General features: G+C 46.3%; 1 protein-coding gene across 1 annotated transcript in view; it reads right to left on the bottom strand.

The window, feature by feature from the left end:
- The window catches only part of PRR5 (proline rich 5), a 120,951-nt gene extending 101,333 nt beyond the window's left edge, over window positions 1–19,618 (bottom strand). The window contains exons 1-2 of the mRNA XM_054173821.1: window positions 19,472–19,618; window positions 18,940–19,019 (exon numbers count right to left, since the gene is read on the bottom strand). The gene's annotated coding sequence lies outside the window, so the exon portion shown is untranslated. The remainder of the gene's footprint in view (window positions 1–18,939; window positions 19,020–19,471) is intronic.
- Window positions 19,619–20,149: the final 531 nt, after the last annotated feature.

Raw genomic sequence — 20,149 nt, 5'->3', positions numbered from 1 at the left:
GCAACTGGAAAGGGATAGAGAGGCATCTGACAGCAAAGTGGAGCCAGAAGTGACTTCCAATGCAGCAAGAATTTAAAGTTTGCAGGGCAAAAATCAGTGGCAAGGTCCCGACCCATAAACCTCCCCAGCAAACCCGTAGGCTTTGCTGAACATGCCTGTGGCTCTCCATAATTAACAAGGACTTCTCCACTCAAGTCATTGAGCTTCCGACTCAGCACCTCTCGAGCAAACTCCAGAACAAAAGTCACTCACAATTCGCTACCTTAGAGCGGAACTGGGGTTACTTATGGCCACAATAGAGATCACCAAGCTTAACAGTGGGCACCATATGAGAAACAGGCAGGATGAGGCTTGTGAGGGGCCTGGAGCACATGACCTATGAGAAGGGTCTGAGGGAGCTGGGGTTCTTCAATCTGGAGAAGAGGAGGCTGAGGGGAGACCTCATCGCTCTCTACAACTACCTGAATGGAGGTTGGAGCAAGGAGGGCGCAGCTTCTTCTCCTCGGTGGCAAGTGACAGGACCAAAGGAAATGGTTTCAAGCTGCCCCAGGGCAGGTTCAGGCTGGATGTTATGAAATATTTCTTCACAGAGATGGATATCAAACATTGGAATGGTCTGCCCAGAGCAGTGATGGAGTCACCATCCCTGGAGGTGTTTAAGCCATTAGAGTGTGTGTTTAGCCTGGAGAAGAGGAGGCTCAGGGGAGACCTCATTGCTGTCTACAACTACCTGAGGGTGGTTGTAGCCAGGAGGGGGTTGGCCTCCTCTCCCAGGCAACCAGCACCAGAACAAGAAGACACTGTCTCAAGCTGTGCCAGGGGAAGTTTAGGCTGGAGGTGAGGAGAAAGTTCTTCACAGAGAGAGTTGTTGGCCATTAGAATGTGCTGCCCAGGGAGGTGGTGGAGTCACCGTCCCTGGAGGTGTTCAAGAGGGGACTGGACGTGGCACTTGGTGCCATGGTTTAGTCATGAGGTCTGTTGGGACAGGTTGGACTTGATGATCTTTGAGGTCTTTTCCAACCTTGGTGATTCTATGACCTGGCCCTCAGTGCTGGCCAGGGTGATCTAGGAGGTCTCTTCCAACTGGATGTATTCTGTGATTCTGTATGACCTGTAGCAAGAGTTTCATGAGAGATGCTCAGAAGACCCCAGCTGCAGAAGAAAGCTTTGGTTGGGTGGCATGGATTAGGCAAAAAGACTGTGAAACATTGCAATTCTCCATTTCCAGGACCACTGGGGGGGGGGGGGAAGGAAACAGTTCAATTCTTACACAGGTATTCCTCTTAATGTGAGGTAACCTGAAAGCAGAAGTAATTGCCACTTGTATTTAAGAATAGAATAGATTAGAATAGAATAGACCAGACCAGACCGGAAGAGACCTTCAAGATCATCATGTCCAACCTATCATCCAACACCACCTAATCAACTAACCCATGGCACCAAGCACCCCATCAAGTCTCCTCCTGAACACCTCCAGTGATGGTGACTCCACCACCTCCCCGGGCAGCCCATTCCAAAGGGCAATCACTCTCTCCGTGTAGAACTTCTTCCTAGCATCCAGCCTAAACCTCCCCTGGTGCAGCTTAAGACTGTGTCCTCTTGTTCTGGTGGTGGTTGCCTGGGAGAAGAGACCAACCCCCCCCAGCAACAACCTCCTTTCATGTAGTTGTAGAGAGCGACGAGGTCTCCCCTCAGCCTCCTCTTCTAACGTGGGGGAATAGGAACAAAAATCCCCAAACACAAACCAGAACAATGAGTAGGCAGTTAATTCTAAGCTCATACAGATGGTTTCAATGTCTGCAAGGAGGAATTTAAGAAATGATGACACTGATACCCCTTCTGCCTCTTCCCCTACTCTACCAGAGCAAAGCTGGCAGAAGCAACGTGTTAAACCCTGTGCCTCTACACAATCCAGTGGCATCAGCTTCAGCGCCCAGGAAGGTGAGGCTCTGGTGAAGCTGCCAAATGAAATACTGAGATACTTTCTGCTCTACTGGCCTTACAGGGTTTGAAGAAAAGTAGGAAATAGCTGGAGGCAGCAATTTCTTGTATTTCCTCTGACATTTCTGCTACACTCAGCTTCTGACTACGCACAAGACAGCAGCTGCTGAGTCAAAAGCTCCCTGAGAAAACCCAGTCACATGAGAACAGAACTCCACAGCCTGCATCTGCTGCCATTCTCTAAGCTGCTGCCTGAACTCTGTGAGAATAAGAGGAGAAAAGGATACAAAAGAAGTTTTTAACTCCTGCCTAGTGAGGATGGTACACCTGGATAGCATAGGATAAACTGCTATTGGGAGAAGACAGACCAGGTCTCTAGTATCTCAGTTGCCAAGGTCTGGGCTTTGACTGACTCAGATGACAGGAAGTTCATGACTCCATTGGTCTTCCGTCACTGAAACCAGCCAGAAGCTAGGTGAGCAATGTCAGGACTCAGTGCTCCGCAGACAGTATGTAAGGAAGTGTTTTGTGCAAAATAAACTGACCTCAAAAAAGAAGTAGTAACCAGAAGGAGCAGCAGTTCCAAGGTTGTCACAAAAAGCTCCTGAATTAAATCAGCTCTCTTGTTGCGTGTGTGCTCCTGTCATCAATAATCTCAACTAGGGATGAACAACCTCTTATGTCATCACCACACCTCTGAACAGTTATGAGAGACACAGGAGTTGAAAACACTTGATTTTTCAGTAATGGTTCACATGCAAGCTATTCCTAGGGATTAGAATACATAGAATAAACCAGGTTGGAAGAGACCTTCAAGATCATCGCGTCCAACCCATCAACCAATCCAACACCACCCAAACAACTAACCCATGGCACCAAGCACCCCATCAAGTCTTCTCCTGAAAACCTCCAATGATGGTGACTCCACCACCTCCCCAGGCAGCCCATTCCAATGGGCAATCACTCTCTCTGTATAGAACTTTTTCCTAACATTCAGCTTGAACCTCCCCTGGCGCAGCCTGAGACTGTGTCCTCTTGTTCTGGTGCTGGCTGCCTGGGAGAAGAGACCAACATCCGTCTGTCTACAACCTCCCTTCAGGTAGTTGTAGAGAGCAATGAGGTCACCCCTGAGTCTCCTCTTCTCCAGGCTAAGCAACCCCAGCTCCCTCAGCCTCTCCTCACAGGGCTGTGTTCCAAGCCCCTCACCAACTTTGTTGCCCTTCTCTGGACTCGTTCCAGCAAGTCAACCTCCTTCCTAAACTGAGGGGCCCAGAACTGGACACAGGACTCGAGGTGTGGCCTAACCAGTGCAGTGTACAGGGGCAGAATGACCTCCCTGCTCCTGCTGGCCACACTGTTCCTGATGCAGGCCAGGATGCCATTGGCCCTCTTGGCTGCCTGGGCACACTGCTGGCTCATGTTTAGGCAGCTGTCAATCAGCACCGCCAGGTCCCTCTCTATTTGGGAGCTCTCAGCCACTCTGACCCCAGCCTGTAGCTCTGCATGGGGTTGTTGTGAACAATGTGCAGAACCCGGCGCCTTCAGGCTCAGGAAGGGATGCTTGCCAGTGACACTTCTCGGGAAAATTTCTATGATCACTACTAATACCAGGAGAGGAAAAACAACAATAATGTTGGGCTGGATTTGTTTTTCATATTAGGCACATGAAGTCTTTTTCTATTGATGCCAACAGATACTGGATCAGGACCCAGGTTGTTAGAAGACTCTCCCCAACACTGAAGAGCCCCAGGAAGATCGAGGAATCAATGGCATCCTGGCTTGCATCAGGAACAGTGTGGCCAGCAGGAGCAGGGAGGTCATTGTGCCCCTGTACACTGCACTGGTTAGGCCACACCTTGAGCCCTGTGTCCAGTTCTGGGCCCCTCAGTTTAGGAAGGAGGTTGACTTGCTGGAAGGTGTCCAGAGAAGGGCAACGAAGCTGGGGAGGGGTTTGGAGCATAGCCCTGTGAGGAGAGACTGAGGGAGCTGGGGTTGCTTAGCCTGGGGAAGAGGAGGCTCAGAGGAGACCTTATTGCTTTCTACAACTACCTGGAGGGAGGTTGTAGCCAGGTGTAGGTTGGTCTCTTCTCCCAGGCAACCAGCACTGGAACAAGACGACACAGTCTCAAGCTGTGCCAGGGGAGGTTTAGGCTAGAGGTTAGGAAGAAGTTCTTCACAGAAAGAGAGATTGGCCATTGGAATGTGCTGCCTGGGGAGGTGGTGGAGTCACCATCACTGGAGGTGTTTAGGAAGAGACTGGATGGGGTGCTTGGTGCCATGGTTTAATTGATGAGGTGGTGTTGGATGATGGGTTGGATGTGATGACCCTTGAAGGTCTCTTCCAACCTGGTTTATTCTATTGTATTCTACACACACCTTGCACTGGAGGAACCCCTCAGAGGCCTACCCAGAGCTCAGCTGAGATTTCAAGGAAGATCTCTGAAGCCATTCACATGAGCACAGTACACCCTTGGCATATTTTTTTCCAGTTTCTAGTGCCTGTTACCTTAAAGCCCATGTGTGCCATGTTTCCACAACCATAGATACAAAACACACACTCTTCACAAATAAAAAGGGGGCATCTCCCTCATGCCCTTGGAGCTGGGAATGTCAGAAACCACGCAGCCCTGGGTAGAAAATGGAAGTCCTTAGCTAACCAAGCATTCAAGAACATCCTTAACTGATTTTAAACACAGAAGTAGTCCCACTGCAGCTCTAACTGGCCACTGCCCTTTGCTTCTGGCTAACCTTTTAATGCTCCAAAACTGATCATGCTGCATTCAGAGGTTGGGATTTGACCCAGAAAAAGCTTGTGTGCTGAAACTGTTTGTCTCCCACATTCTGGCAAAATCTTGGATGAAGAGGAGGGAAAAATGAGAGGGGGAAAACCAAGAGAAGAGGTTATTGAAGGTTTTTGAGCAGCCAGGGTCTCTGCCTCTGGGTAGAGTTTATTTTGACCAGGCTGTTAACTAGTATGAACCTTCAGTGGTTTGTGTGCACGATGCTTGCAAGCCATTTGGCTGTCTGCACTGGGAGGAGAGACAGCAACCTGTCAGTGCAGAGCAGCTGCACAAGTCCCAGTGGATGCAGCTCGATTCTTTTCTCCCTGTATTTCCCTCCTATGGTTTTCCTTTCTACCACCCCCACCTCCTCTCCATTCTTTCAGCAGGGGGAGGGAGAGCTACTTAGATCAAAACCTGCTTGAAGAGCAAATTAAATTTGCCTTCTAATTACTTCCTGAGTCTCCGTACTAGCAATCTGTCCTCACCCCAGACAGATGGCAACTGCTGCTGCACAGCTGGTCTGGCACTGGCAAAGCTGGCAGATGAACAGCAGGCAGGTGTGATGCTGCTTTGGTTCACCAGCTGCAAAGAAATCAAGGAAGAAAACACAGCCTATGGGCTGAGGAGAGTATGATTTGGAAGCTGCTCCTGCAGGATGGCTGCTGGTTTAATCAAGGCAAATCTAATGTACACTTGTCCATTAGGATCATGCCAGTTGACACTGGGCACTTCTTGGAGGACTGAAGGAGGCTGTAGCATCCCCACTGGCATTAGCTCTAGCTATTTTCTCCCTCCAAGGAGTTCTTACCAGGCCTCCTCTTTTTTATTCACTTAGAATGCGTTCACATAGTGTGTGTGTGCACCTATTTCCATGCACTTCATGTAAAGTCTAAGACAATGGTTCTACTCATAATTTGCTGTACAATCGTGATCAAATCATTTCAGCAGCAGCCATATGACCAAGTCTCCCTTTGGTCATTCTACAGCCAGAATATGATGTCACTTCAACAAGTGTCATGGGACTGGTTTGTCACAATCTGACACCATTGAGAGCATACAAACATGAAAGCCTCAAGACCAGCTTGAGAGGTACACTGTATTGGCTGAACTGAATAGAAGAATCCAGAAGAGCAATGGCCACCTTTGAAAGTACCTGAAGTTACTGCTCAGCCTCTGCTGGAATAGTAGCAAGAGCACTGCTGCTCCACTCCTTCACAGCAGGTTGGAGAACAATGCTGGAAGGCTGCCAAAGGTTCAGACAGAAAGAGAACAAAGAGGGGGAAACCCCAAAGAATGCAACCCCCCAAACTGGAAGCTGCTCAAGAGACACTGCTGCCTAAGCATAGTTTCTTTTGGTTTTGTCTGGGGTTTTGGGGGGGTTTTATTGGGGTGAGGTGGGGGGTTGTTTGTGTTTTAATTTGGGGAAGCTAAACCTCTCTAAGCATCAAGTCAGACAATATTTCCTCCAAGTTTTATCAAGCAAGCTCCTAGCAATCTATGTAAGAGCCTAAAAGTAGTTCTATTTAAGGGTTTAGAATTATTATTTGTTGGAGTTTTTTCACATTATTCTCAACCTATGCAGCCTCAGTCATAGGCTTACAGACCAAAATCTGACTACTGAGGTAGGTGCTGTGGGAAGGCAGCACAAAAAAAGATAATTAAGCATATGCAAACCCAGCAGCATATGTTCTCTCAGGATATGTTCTAGGCACAATCATTCATGGGTAGCTAAAAACTAGTGAAAGCATTTCCACACAATCTCTTAGCAGCAAGCCAGATGACTCAAAAAGAATCCTGTTTCCCTTCATTTTCAAATGATGAGGGAGAAAAAGGCTTTCTTAAAAGCCACAAAAGGCTGGCAGACTCCATGTGTTTCACACAGGGTTGGTATCTGAGTCTGAACACTGAAGACCTCACTGAGACAACTACAATGCCATGGGAGCCATGGTCTGGATCCTTGCTCCATTCCCCCACACAGTGTCAAGGCAGCTTTTCTTACTTCTCAGTGCTCTGTTTCAAGGTAGGTAAAAAATTACTTCTTTGTCTCAAAATGAATTCTGAAGCCTCAGAAGTTGAAAGCCTGCTCTAAGTATTATATGACTGCTATTAAAAAACCCAACCAAACAAACTTGGTTGTTTCCTTCTGTTTATCTTGTATATACACACCAGGAACATCTTGGTTTTGATGAAGTATTAGTGGGATGATGTTTGGTAGCTCTCATTCACTAACTAAAGGGTAGGAAAAGAAAGATACTCTAAAAGCTTAGTTTCTGATATGACAGTGATGCTTGAGGAAGTGAAAAAATTCCATGAACCAAAGTAGATGTCAAAAGTGGAAAAGAAACATCAAAGACATGGGAAGACTCCCTCCCCCCACAGCTCCCCAAGTGCATTTTCTTCTGTGATGGAGCAGCCTTCTGCAGGTAGGTCCTTAAGAGCTGAAATAACCCACTGCCTTTCTAAGGTGGTAGAATTTGACCAACAGGCTACAGGATTTACTTAAGAAAGAAATTTTGCCTTCAAATTCTTGCTCAAGAATCTCTTGCCTTGCCTGACTTACTATGGCCATGGAGACTCAGAGGCTGGGCTGCATCTGACTTTCTAGTTAAAACAAACAAACAAACAGAGAAAGACAGACATTTGGGCTCTTTTCACAGTCATTTTCAAGGCTTGAAAACGTGGATCAATTCCCCTTACATGCATTTGCTGCTTGTTTTTACCAAATTTTAATTCCACCTCAAGAAAAAATCATGCAAAAAGGAGGTGGCCAGAGGCTGGAAGAGAACACTGAGCTGCCTGGAAAATGAGAGATTAACGCAGATGCCTTTGTGGTCACAGAAAGCATGCAAGGAAACATGACAGCAGATAACACTGGAGGGAGCCACAAGTGCACAGCAAGTAAGATGCTGCAGCAGTCCGCTGGTGAATGCATCAGGGGTGGAGATTCTGCATTCAGCAGGAAGCTCTGCTTGCTCCTATTTGAATATAAATGTCTTCTGTGGAGTGAGAGGACCCTCCAGGTTTGGTACCCCCTGTACGAGGAAGGCTTTTTCCCAGGAAGGTGTCATCAGACTGGCTCTAAATAAACAGCTGACCCTAAGGGCCAAATGCAAAGGGCTTTTGGTGGCCAAACCAGAATTAACTGAAATGACCAGATTTCTGCTCTCCAGCATGGGTGGTGAGTTTTTAAACTGTTGTAGGCCACAAGACCCAGGTCTTCCTGTGAGGGAGGAGAGAAAACTGGAAGGCCATTTCCTTCCTGCCCTCATTCCCTGCTGACATTGTAGCAGATGTGCAACCTCACTGGGACAAGGCACGAGGTCACAGCTTTATCATGCTGTGCAGTGCCAAACGTTCCTCTTCCACTTAGGTACCAGGGAGCTGCACTGACTTTCACTTAGGTATGCTGAGGTACAGCAGTGCTAGTGAACCTGCATCCTCCCCTGAAGTTACTGCACACAAGAAGGCTCCAGTAAATATTTCCCTTGTATTTATTTTTTTCAAACTTGCAATATTAGCTCTTCCACTTAGTACAATCTAAAAGACCCCAGGATGACCAAACATTCTAATTCTCATGCTCCTGTCTTTTGGGCTGTGGCACAGTTCCATTCGGTCAAGTTGGGAGCAGACAAACAAAACGCCGGAAAGCAATAGGTTTGCTGTAGAGATTCACAGCTCTTAAATAGAAGAAAACAAAAAGTAGTCAGAGAGGGCAAGGAAGAGGGAGGGACAGGAAACAGGACAAGACACAAGACTTGGCTGTCAGTGCTGCAGGCATCAGCTACAGCATGAGATAGCAGTGTTGGCATGGAAAAGCTCCAAGGCAGAGCGCACACAGTGCTGCTTAGAGCGGCACATAAAGTCAGTTACAAAATGAATTGATACCTTCAGCTACTGCAAGTGCATGGGCATTACCTGACTTCTCTGCACTTGTTCACATGAACTCTGCACTTAAGAGTTCTGACCCAAGCACTCTCCCAGAATTCACCCAACTCTAGCGCAACAGCATAAGCCCCAGCTCAGCACACCCCACTCAACAGCTACAAGGCAAGGCACAAGTGCCAAGATTCGTCTGTAACAGCCATGGGGACTCACCATTACCAGACACCTCCTGCTACCACCCACACTACCACAGCCCATTTAACTTCCTCTCAGTCAGAAAAAAACATAGTAAATTAAGAACTGAGTGTTGGTCTGAGCAGAATCTGCATCACCAGCAAGCTAAAGATTCTGTCCCTTGTTTCCCAGGTAGGAAGATAGGGGCTCTGCTGCCGAGTCAGCAAAGCAACAAGGTGTTTTTAAAACCTAAGCAAAGCGAGCCTCTTAAATTACTTCAAACATCCTCTATGACTTTGGATGCTCTGACAAAGGGAATTGTATTTCAGCACTATTCTAGCACACCATGCTGCGCTCCTCAGAGGTCAGAACCGTCTTCAAATTCAACTAAATCCACAGTTGTTTCCTGTTCTTTATCAGCTCAATAAATCTGCTCCATTACCATCTCACTTGTAGAGGCCAGCAGGAGTCTGTGCAGCAGAGCAGATGCAGGAGTTTAAAACAAGCCCTAAAAATACAGTGCAGGCAGAGCCTAAGCCAATGGTTTCCATTTGCTTTTATCTGCAATCGTTGAATGCATGCATGGAGCTGCTGGGGCAAGCCAAAGCAGAAGTGTGGCAGCCTAAGATCACTGTGCCCCTTCAGGCAGAGTTCTTCTAACCCCTGTGGCCACCCCAACACGTCTGCAGACTTTACATGGGACAACACAGTGGTAGAGACCTGGGACATATCCAAAGATCAAACCACAGAGGATTGTGCCCCAAGTAAGGTAAATATTGCTCAGTAGCATTCATGAATAAAAAGACATTCTGAGCTCTTCAGGACACTGTCAGATACACCATGCCAGGCTTTGGCAACTTCAGGTTTAAAGAGCAGTAGAATAGGAATAGACTAGGAATAGACCTTCAAGATCATCGTGTCCAACCTATCATCCAACACCACCTAATCAACTAAACCATGGCACCAAGCACCCTATCAAGTCTCCTCCTGAACATCTCCAGTGGTCTTCATGACTATACAGCATTCCCCATGCTACCTGTAAGAGCATGAAGGAAGCAGCATTCAAGGCTAGCGTAAAGCCACATCCATTCTTCCTAGCACCTTCTGGTGATGGGATCATCACACAGAAGCCACCCAGAATAAAAGAATGGCAAGCCCCATACTCTTCCCCCCGCCCCAAAACTGCATCAGTATGAACAAGGCATCACCTAGATACCTGATGTATCTTTCTGAGAGGCACACTCTCCGAACAGGGTTGCATGGGGCACTAGGGAGGACATGCTGCAAAACCTGCAAGGTAGTGGCCAAAATTTTAAGAGTAGCAGGTCAACCTTCTCCGTGCTTAGTCTGTTAAATATCATGTCTGCATATGTATCTGTATACATCCGTGTACACATAAACACCTGTATGGAAAACCAAACATGAAACTAGGAATGCTTAGAAAAGAATCTAGTTAACTGCTCTCTACCATCCCCAAGCTCTGCCTCTGAACTTCTGCTACCCACCAAAAAAAACCAATCACACTCCAGGCTACAGTCTTCAAAGGGCACCCAGTGCTCCATACAGGGCAGTCTGCTCTCAGCAATGCAGCTTCAGTGTTCTTTCATCATTCTTCTTGCCATCATAGATTTTTAGGGCCAGCAAGGAAGCTTTCTAGTTTGACCATTTGAGAGGGAAAGCAGACCTTCCTTCTTCACAGGATTAACTGACAGAATACCATCATTTAGCAGTTTTCTTCTGCTGCTGTTTAGCAAAGAATAGAGAAAGGGCTGAAAGGAGGCAAGCGAACACGACAGACAAAAAGCAGGGTGCATTCTGATTAAGCATTCATCAGCCCATTTACTTGAATGAGAGAAAAGCAACGCAGAGAGGAAAGTGCATCACGTTTTGGCAGGAGGATGACACGCAGGCCGTCAGAAACTTACATTTCTCTGTGAACTCTGTGCTTGTTGGAAGCTGCCTTTTTGCAACACGGCTTACTTTTAAACTGTTTTCCCTAAGATGGAGATTTACTTTCTAGGATACCTAAATGCTGCTAAAGTGGCAGTTGAGAGTCTGGAGGAGTTTGAGTACAGATCACTTAAGAGGAGTCTTCCTCATTTAGTGATAAAAAGAAGTATTACCACGCAGGGCAGGGACTGCGCTTTCCATTGCGGCACAGGGTGCAGCACAGTTCTGGGATCAAAAGCAAAAGAAAAAGTAAAACAAATAAAATCACCAATAAAACAAAAGACACTAAAGCAGATAAATGAGGGAGTGGAACTATGTGTTAAATAAGCATGGCAAAGGCTGCCAGAATTAGCACCTACAGGACTTCCCATATGCTGCGAAATCATTATGATGGCCAGGATTAAAATACGAATGATCAAGAAGCCTGCACAGGAATTCAAGACAGACCTTGATGCACTTAGGGGGAGAAAACAGCTCTGCAATTCAGTTGCAGCTTGCATTAAACATGGTCAAAAACTCAATGAAAGGGAAATGAAGTTAACAGAGTTTAAATCAGTCAGTAAATATTCTTTTAGACACTCTTCTCCCAGCAAGAGAGTGAAAACCGAGATGCTGCCAGTAGCGTATCACCAGTGTTAAAAACCTGCAAACAGCAAAAGAAAGAGAAATTGAACATCTGTGGGTAGGCTAAGCATAAACATTGCATCCTGCTCCTGGCTGGGCCCATGCTTTGAATTAAATCTTCTGGTAAACTTTGCGAAATCCTTGATGACCGTAAAAAGGTCTACATGCTGTTAGATGGGGAGGGGAAAAAGACCACACAAATCTTCTAACCTGCGTGAGTTAGTTTTTGTCCCATCTGTACAACTGCAGCCTTACTGATAGTCTTACACATGCATATTTAAGCCTAAGTATCTCAAGGAAATTATTCTACATGACTTGTGTTCGTTTATCAGCATTAAACAAAATGGAAAAATCAACTCACACTGAAATTATACATTACAGGATTAATTTTGAAAGCATGCTGTAATGCCAAATTTTATCCATGTAAGCAAATCTCACAAGTTTGGGCCAACATCTGGCTTCTTATGTGAACTTTTCAAGCTGCTCCTTAGATATACAGAACTGGCTTGGATATTTTAGGAGAGCAAGCTCTTTCTCAGATTTTCCAAAACTGTCTGTCTTCAGGGATGCCAGAATTACCACAAGAATGTCTTTTTCCTGGCACTTTGAATGGGACTGATTCAGACCTCAGTGATAGCACATGCTGCAGGATAATTTATAGCAGGAACAATGCTTTAGTTAGGAGTAGAGGCTTTGTTACACCAAGCCAATCCAATCTGATAACCTGCTGACAGCAGACTTGGCCTAATCTTCCAGAGCAAAAATTAAAACAAACAACACATGAAAAAACCCCAAAACAACCCAGCCCACAAACAAACAAACAAATCCATCACCATAAACCCCAGCAAAACAAACAGGGAAAGCCATGATCTCAAAGTCACAGTAACCAGCACTAGAGCAGTCAGCTCTGTGTGTAATACTTAGTACCCATACTTTTTAAGGCAATCAGTGCTATAAGCCCAGTCATATCTATGAGCTGCTGCAGACAACAGTGGGTTGTTTCTCTTTACAGGGACAACAGATGTAAAATTCATTTACCCATTGGACTCCATGAAAATCACCAGATTCTACCAGACTGCTGGTACTTCTCTAGATCAGGATAGAACCAGTTAGTTAATCAAAGGAAAAGAAGTGGCCCTCCACTTTTCCTGGAGAGAACAGAATATTATACAGAAAGGAAAGTTTATATAGTGGTGGAAGGACAGCCAGCAGCACTAGCTTAAAAAGGAGCAAGATGAGCACAACCAAGCTGCACTTTCTGAGAGAATGCTTAACTTCTTCTAGCATTCTGATTTCCTTTGGAATGAAGTCAACAAAACTTCATAGTTTCTTTTCTTAGGATTTTCCACTTCAAATGGACATAGCAGGAAGTAAGAAACTGGCACCAACTCACCAGATTAGGAAATCTTGGGACTCAAGTTACACTTAACTAAAAGGAGAGCCATTCTTAAGCCGGTATTGTAAATATTTGTCAATGTCTTCCCTGCCCACCCCCCAGCAGACCATTCATGCTGAAGACAGTCAAACTAGCTCCAGTTTATAAAGCAGCCACTATGAATCAGAATAAAAACATTCCACCCCATCTAGCAACAACATACCATCTTGGAGCCCTGGTAACTCCTCCTATTCTGCAGTAAATTTATGTCTAATTTGTATCAATTCTGGTTTATGCTGAGATGCCACAAGAAATCCAGTGAAGGAAAGAGTGCTTGCTAAGACATCAAACAGCCCAGTTTGATGTATGACAGTATGCTACTGTGCAATCACACATCATACTATTCAGCAGTGTCTTTAATCAGACCTTTCATTACCTGACCTACCTCATATCTGAGGAGAGAAACACAACAATATTATTAGTATATATTGACACCATAAACCCAGCTAAGCTCAAAATTCCAACCTCTTTATGTTCCTGAAACCTCATTCTAAAAAAATACCTTAATCCCAAAGAAATTGATTCAATCCAAACCTAAACAAACATGAGATCTTGGACTGAAGAACTGCTGGAGCTGATCCAAAGCAATAGGCTTTCCCCCAGCTGTGGTGCATTCTGGCTTATGGTCCTTGGCCCTTCTAATCTATTTGTGTATCACCCACAGCTTCAGCAGAGCAGCACACACCTTTGAGGTTGCTCTTCACAGTTTGGCAACTACTCAGTGCTGTGTCTATTACAGCACCCAGCAAAGGAAAAAGTCCAAGGTACTGTCCAAGAACACCTTTGATTGTTGTTGATAGCGGCTGGATCTTAAAGCAGGAAAACACCCCTAGCCTGCTGCTTTCTAGCTTTTAGAATTGAATCATAGAGGTCTTTTCCAACCAAAATGATTCTAAGATCACCAAGTCCAACCATTGACCTAACACCACCATGGGCATTAAACCATGCCCCAAAGTGCCACGTCCACACATTTCTTCAGCAGTTCCTTGAGCAGTTCCAGGGACAGCGACTCCACCTGCCTGGGCAACCTATTCCAATGGCTGAACACCCTTTCCATAAAGAAATGTCTATTTGCTTCCAATCTAAACTGGCACAATTCCAGGCCATTTCCTCTTGTCCTATCACCTGATACTACAGAGACTGACCCCCACCTCAGTAGAACCTCTTTCCAGGTAGTTGTAGAGAGCAATGAGGTCTCCCCTCAGCCTCCTCTTCCCTGGAGTAGACAATGCCAGATCCCTCAGCTGCTCTCCATAGGATTTGTGCTTTAGACCCTTCACCAGGTTTGTTGCCCTTCTCTGGACATGATCCAGCACCTCCATGTCTTTCTTGTAGTGAGGGGCCCAAAACTGAAAACAGCATTCGAGGTGTTCGTTGGTTTGCCACTGCAATGTGCTGCCCAGGGAGGTGGTGGAGTCACTGTCCCTGGAGATGTTCAAGAGGACGTGGCACTTGGTGCCATGGTCTAGTCATGAGTTCTTGGGTGATAGGTTGGACTTGATGATCTTTGAGGTCTCTTCCAACCTTGGTGATACTGTGAGGCCTCACCAGTGCTGAGCACAGGGGCACAATCACTTTCCTACTCCTGCTGCAAACCTGCATGCTTATATACACCTTTTTTAAAAGGCAAACCAAAGAGGCAGTGCTGTATTGTGGACAAACCCCAGCCGGCACCGGGGAAGCCTAGCTGCAACTGTGTTACCAACCAAAACAGCACCTAAACACAGCCTCACCAAGCCTTAAAAAGAGAAAGTTCTAGATTGCTTTTAATGTTGGACTCATTTTTTTCTTGACAAAGCAGGCACTCAGATATCCATCCTTAAGGCTCTTGTGCATCCAGGGTTTTAAAGACAGACAAGCATCCTAACTGAGGCTTATCTTATTTTCCTCAAGAGGAGACTCCAACATGAGTTCAAGGACACAAATTAAGAGTCAGTGTAACCCAGGTAATATCTCTAGCCCAGCCTGCTGTGCTCCCCACAGGAAAGTGTCTTCCATCTCTGCCCTCCTCCCATCCTGCTTTGCTGCATGACCAGAAAGGGCTAGGAGATGCCATAGCGTTTGCCTCACGGAATAGCAGCATGCGCATCAGCTGCCAGCAAGATAAATATTCATGTGTTTCCTGGATCACAGGCTGAAGATTGAATAAGATCTATTAATTCATCCAGTCTATTTCACTCCCTACAGGCATCTAACCCAAGCTAGCAGAGAATGACTCTGTCCTTTCCAGCAGGCCACACAGGGGAGTTGAGAAGTGCACTCCCAGCACAGGAGACGGCCTGCTAACTAAAGAGCCTTCTTTCTGAAACCCCCACCGTAACCCACAGGCACAGCTCAGGAAGATGTGACCATGAGCCACCAGCCCTGCTAGACATTTTTCACATCTCTCTGTGAGCTTTATAAAGCCCCAACCAACAGTGCTACCAGCATTTTTCATGGAAGATTGTCTGGCCTCATTCCAGTAAGAAGTTCCTCTTGATGTTCAAGTTGCCATCTCTTCTGCAGCCTGTTAAGTTTAGTTGCACCCTCTTGCAACACTGAGTGTACCCACAACTGAAATTACCTAAGAAGCAAAGACACCAACAATCTATCTGTATTATTTTTTTGCTCAGATAACAGTCCCTTTGCTCTTCTCATCCACTCTTTCCCTTCCCTCTCAAACTTCCAATAGCCAGGTGTCCTATATTCAAGCCAGGGAGACAGATGCAGCCACGCTGCACACAAAGTCTGTTACTCTTCTACTTGCAACAAGGGTATCATGGACAACTGAGCCGCCTTGCACTGCTGTAGCACTCACAGCAGCCGTGCCGGACCACAAGCCCTTGATTTGTTTCAGCCCTGTGACTCTGAGCGTGCTCTGTCACACCCAATACACACGTTAACCTATCATGCACTTTCTTTTCTCATTTCCATCCCCCAAGTCCCCTCAGATTGTTCTGCACCATCGGTCTGTCTGCAGAGGGACAGTTCATTGACAATAACTGCAGACACCCAAGTTTTACACATGAAAAGGTAAAATGCACTGAGTTCTGATGTCTTTCATGTTCTTCCCTTGGTTGTCATCATCCTGGCTTCTACATCTCGCCATGACTACGCATAAATACATTTTATTCCTATACAGAAGATGCATCAGCAAATTTCCCCCAAGAGCTGCTGCTTTTGTCTGCTTGCAGGAGTGGCATAAAAGGCATCTCCCTGCTAAAACCCGGTATCTTTCAGATCACAACTGTGCCCCAAATCACTCACCAGCCTCCCAAGAATATTGAATTTCAGCCTGAGCAACACAAAGGAGTATATTGTGGCTAGCTGATGGCCAGGAAGGGATTTGGGGTACAGCTCCTGTGACTCTTCAGCAGTCACAGGGTAAACATCTTTCAAGTGAAAGCAGCTTGGAATAAAAATCATGGCCCTTTCTTTTTTTCCCCTGCACCTGCCTTTGTTTCAGATGCGTAACTGTTACAAGGAACAATCTTCATCTTGGTTGTCCAAGCAGTAGAATGCCCAGCATTGTTATGTGGCATTTTCCAAGTTAGCTGTCAGGTTTCATTTAGCATTCTACACTGACCCTACAGTTTGGCTCACGTGGAAATTTTACATGCAAATGTATCTGAGCAGTGGCATGAGAGGAGAGTACCAGATCTTTTTATCCTCATGACACAACTCTTTGCTCAGCTCCAATCAATTGCCTTTTCCTCCCTCCCATATACACACCATTTGCAACTACTAAAATAAAGGCTTAAATAAGAAAATCTCTGCCTATTAGTTTTTCTCTATTCAAAGAGTTTCCCTGGGCCTTCTGCTTAAACAGACCTAAATCACTGTTTAAATAATGCTTTAAAATTGCCTACAACTCCAGCTTGAGAAGTAGAGAGGGCAAGCAATTTCTTTAATAGCAGGGAATAGCAGTACTTAATTCAAATCACACCCATACAGTATTTTCCATCTTTCAAGGGCCAGATATGCACTAGCTAATTAATCACTGTTTTCTACACACCCCAAATTCACCACTCTTATCCTAAGAAACCAGAGGCAAAGCAAACAGCACCACACGAATGTGCTTCTGCACACATTTGTCATTTTCTCCTCTCTTTGTGTTCAGTGCCAACGAGTCCCAGGCCACAGATGTACTCAGGTAATTACCAGATCTCATAACCCAACAATTCCTTGAGAGACTCTGGTTAGGGCTGCCAGAGAGGCAAATTTTTTGTTCACCTTATTATGAAGGCATATACCTAGTAATGATGTTGGAACACATCAAACAGTTTTAACAATCAGAACCAGCCCTAAGCATCCTTCTTCTAGTGGAAGGATGCTCTTGCTCATGCGTGGCACCAACCACTTTTGTAAACCTAGGCACAACCTGAACACAGTGCAGCAGTTTGCTCTGAGCTACGTGAGATCAGAATACATTCCAGAAATTGTAATACTGCTTTCATGCAACATAATAGCTTTAATTTTCCCCTCACATCCCAGCTTTTTGGTTTGCATTTGTGGTTTATTATCAAACACACATGCAAGGGCGATACTTTAAAGGAAAATAAGAAGTAGGTCAGGAAGTCGGCGGCTATGAATGGTCAAAGCCTCCAGCTGTGGACCAATCTACCTTGTTGCTGTTAATATCCATTACAATGTTTAATTCTATTGTTGAAACAGGAAATACTATTTTTAGCCATTACCTATTGTTTTTGTTCAAAGATTTAAGTGCCACTTCAAGTGCTATTATCAATCTTGCATTCAGTCACATGTATTTATGGAGCTGTTCATTAATCCTGCTGGCTTTTACATTAAAAGAATACCCAATTAAAGTAATTTTACTGGCTCGCTTTATTGTGGCTACATTTTTACAAGTAAAATTCTATCTGTCATAAAGATTAAAAGGAAATGCCTCTAGACTGGAAATGGGGCAAGTATGGCTACAGCCCAAGGAGCAGACTCTTTGAAGCGCTCGAGGGCTCGATTTTCTGAAGTGCTGAAGACTCAGAGCAAGGCTTGCACAGAGGTATTTCCCTCAAGGTTCCACAAAGAACTCTGGATACAGAAGCCTGAGAAATGAAGAGGCAGACCTGAAAAATCTATCAGTTTACTCTGGAACCTAAGCACAAGCCTAGGCACATCCAGAAATCTGTCTCTCTCTTGGGTAATGAGGACTTTTGGAGATTCCTCTCACACTGCCTGCTTTGCAGTGCCTTTTCCACTGTGTATCCACTGAGAACACCTGTGAATTCCACATTCCTCCCAAAGACTTCCCCTAATTAGATTATTAACGAGAAAATTAAAGGTGAAGCATTAAGTCATTCAATCAATGGCATACATTATAAAGATTCAGTCCCTTTCAACATGTGTTTCAGAGTAAGTCACAGATTAACAGTCTACCACAGAGAAACTAGAGTCGTATGCACTATCCAGTTGACTCCCAGAAGTAAGTTTTAGATGCACTCTGCTTTGGTTAGAGGGCAAGTTATGAACAAAGAACAGTTCTGCTAGGCAGCACCAACCATGCACTAGATGCCAAGTGTGTCTATCGCTCTACAGCCAGCCTATACTCAGCTATTTCTTTTACTGATATGGCAAGAAAGCTGCCTAATAATCATCTAATAGTCTTCTTTTTCTGAAGAGCTAATAGGTGTGGGAGAGAGAAGAAATGAAAAGCATTTCTTTTAAATGAAGCATCAAAAATGAGTTTTAGATCTCTCTCTTCATTATTAATCAATATGCCAGCAAACACAAAACCTATTGTTTCCTGTAATTTAAAATGAAATGCTTCAAAGTACCTTGGCTGAAAATGATGAACAATAAAGAAAAAGCTAAATCATTTCCTTGATCCTCTTTCTAAGGCTGTCTCTGTTGTTGCTTCTACGGTATTAAAACACTGGCATACACCCAACGTCATGTATTCTTGAAGAAAAAGAAGCCACCAGACCCATACCCATGGCCACTTGGGAGCTACCAAAATTAATAGCAACCACACACACATGGAATCATCGAGTCAACCAGGCTGGAAAAGACCTCAGAGACACATGCACCCAAACACTGAAACAGGTGAACCCATCTTCTGCAAAAGCTATCAGAGATCACACACACTTCAGGGTGGAAACATGCAAAATCATTCTGCAAAAAAAAAAAACCCTTGCTCGTGCACAGACATCTTACTTGTTGTGTGAATAAGGCTCACAACACTCAGCCCACAGGAATCAGAGTCAACTCCAGTTACCTGAGACAGCTATTTCAGGCTGTAAGGGAAAAAAGAAAGAAAGAAAGAATAAGGAGATGAGCGTCTGCACAAACACAAATTTCATATTCGCATAGTGTGCAAAAACTGCGAGCCCGAGGTCCAGGATTAACACAAATCATCTAAAGCGCTACTAGGGCTGAATCTCATCGCTCTTGGCAGAAATCAACAAAGCCGGGAGCCCCCACACATCACTACGGAGGACGTTCCTCGCAAGGCTCACCTGCCTCCCCAGATACCCTTCACCTCCCACAGCCCCACGGCACTTGGGTGGCAAGAGCGGTCCCCAGAGCCCTCAGCACCGCACCCCATTCTTACAGCCGCCGCGTCCGCAGACGACTGGGGGAGAAACCGGGACAGACCACGTGCCCTTCCCCCAGTTTTTCCGGGGCCAGCCTCAGGCTAGGCACAGACCCGGTGACGGCACCGTGGCCCCTGCCGTCCCCCACTCACCGTGCGCGACCCCGCCCGGTGCCAGCTCCCAGGGGAAGGAGCCGGAGGCCTGGTCCAGCAATGTGGATGCGTCTGGCGGCCTCGCAACGGAGAAGGGCTGGTGGGGCCAGGGCCACTGCCACCGCCCGGGAAAGCAGCGCGATGCATAATGCGCGGCCGCGGGAACTGCGCCGGCGGGTTCGGAGGCGGAGCGGAGCGGGGCGGGGCAAGACGAGCCGGGGCTGGGGCTGGGGTGGGAGAGGGGCTCCCGCCGCGCCGCCGAGAGGGAGTCGAGGGCAAAGCGACATCTTGAAACCCCCAAGTCCACGAAACCCTACCCGGGCCGTGGAGCTCCGGTGTAGTTACCGGCAGCGCCTTGCCTCCACTCCCACTGCTGCTGCTCGGCAGACAGAATCCAAGTCGCGTTTCCCCGGCCTGGGTGCCCGCCGCCCAGGAGCGGGGCTTGGCGGCGAGTAACCGCGGATCCGGTGTCAGCGCCGGCTGGCAGGTGAGCGGTGGCCGGTGTGGGATAGCTCCGCGCTGAGCTTGTTCGTGCAGCCTCCGAATCGTTCAGAGGAAGAAGCGGCGAGCAGCTCCCCGGCCGATGAGCCCCTCTCTCCCTGCTCCAGCTTGCTGCTGGATTGCGGCTGCTGCGGGTAAGGAAACGGAACAACACGCGGGCAGCGAATCGAGCGTTGA

This window comes from Dryobates pubescens, chromosome 27 (assembly GCF_014839835.1).
Source record: "Dryobates pubescens isolate bDryPub1 chromosome 27, bDryPub1.pri, whole genome shotgun sequence".
NCBI classification, from domain to species: Eukaryota; Metazoa; Chordata; class Aves; order Piciformes; family Picidae; genus Dryobates; species Dryobates pubescens.
This window is presented reverse-complemented; position numbering and strand designations above follow the sequence as displayed.